The sequence below is a fragment of the Aplysia californica genome, unplaced genomic scaffold, assembly GCF_000002075.1.
Source record: "Aplysia californica isolate F4 #8 unplaced genomic scaffold, AplCal3.0 scaffold00507, whole genome shotgun sequence".
NCBI classification, from domain to species: Eukaryota; Metazoa; Mollusca; class Gastropoda; order Aplysiida; family Aplysiidae; genus Aplysia; species Aplysia californica.
In genome coordinates this window covers 503,742-505,206 of record NW_004797777.1, presented here as the reverse complement: position 1 = coordinate 505,206, position 1,465 = coordinate 503,742, and positions in this window count along the sequence as shown.

Genomic DNA, 1,465 nt, shown 5'->3' with positions numbered 1-1,465 from the left:
GGGGGAGGGGTGGGGGGCTAAAGTCACTGTGGTTGTCCAACAGCAGTGTGACCATCAGAAGCACAACGAGGAAGTCAAACGAGATTAAAGGATCTGTTTAAACAACATTGATTATAAAGACAAAAAAGGCACTGTAGCAAAGACAAAAACCGTTACAACAGCAGCACACCTGTTGTTTTGCTGTGTCGACTAGCAGAAACGACACATTGAAATTTGTATTTTCGGCAAAATGTAAAATGCAACCTCGCTAGCTGATGCATGGTTGGAAAAGTGTGCTTCAGAAATATTTTGTCGAGATTTGACTCTGAAATTCTATAAAAGCTTGAAAAGTTTCATAATTCAGGTACAATTTTCAAAGAAACAATAATAATCCCCATCCTCCCTTTTCCCCTTTAAAAAAAGAGAACATACAATTAGTATTATTCTCTAGCCCTTGCCAAAGACATTTTTTTTGTTTATTCGTGTTTCTTGTTTTTGTTTCGTCTTTCCTTTCTATTATCGTGTACTTTATTATTTTGAAAAAAATATATTAATCTTGAAACTGCCTTAAATTTGGTGCGTAACTAAAAAAACAAAACAAAAACGCACTGCGAACAAGAATCAGCACTGTGAGAACGACCTTTGCACGCGATAAGGACCCCCGGGAAAGGATTATCACGTCATTCTAAGGCAACTTTTCGTCATGATCTCTGTTTAATCTTTCCCCGTTCAAGGTTGAGCTCTCTGTACCTACGTCACTCACTGATCCATTACACACCCCGCACCGGTGACTTACTCGCCGAGTCGATATGTTAATGAGATTCTTTCCCTAGTTCTTATTTTTGTAATCTTATTTTCCGAAATTTCACACACGACCTATTCGAAAAGAAGTTTCGTTTTCGTAGTGTTCCGCTTTCGCTCTCACTAATCTCAGTGGCGATGTAGGATCAACTAGCCGGGATATAAGATTAAGAACTTTACAAGAATAGACCTAAGCCTTTTGACGTAGTTAGTTGCGGGTAAAAATCTCGGTAACACAAAATAAAAGTCCTCGGTGCCTTCCGTAGATATTGAAATAATCCTCTCCCCGGAATTCGCCCATCAATAGGCACTAATGGAGCCCATAGTTCCATGACGTCATTTGTTGTAATTTATCTGGAGAACTCGAAGAGAGACCGAGATTATACATACACAGGTACCTGCCTACTACCTGCATGTTTTTGAAGGAGTACTGTGCGGTCACGTTCTTGATACAATTGCTTAAGTCATAGTTTTCAGATTATTCGACATTGGTGTGGCACATTATAATAATAATATGGATATTACTTGGTTCGTCGCTTTTGTTGTTGGTTGTTGTTTTTGTATATTTTTCCAATATAGCAGGATTTGTTTCGTCCAATCATTCGGACATTTTCACATTTTTCTAAAAATCCTAAGACTGAACTAAGAGCAAAAGTGATCGGTGTGTGTGTGTGTGTGTGTGTGT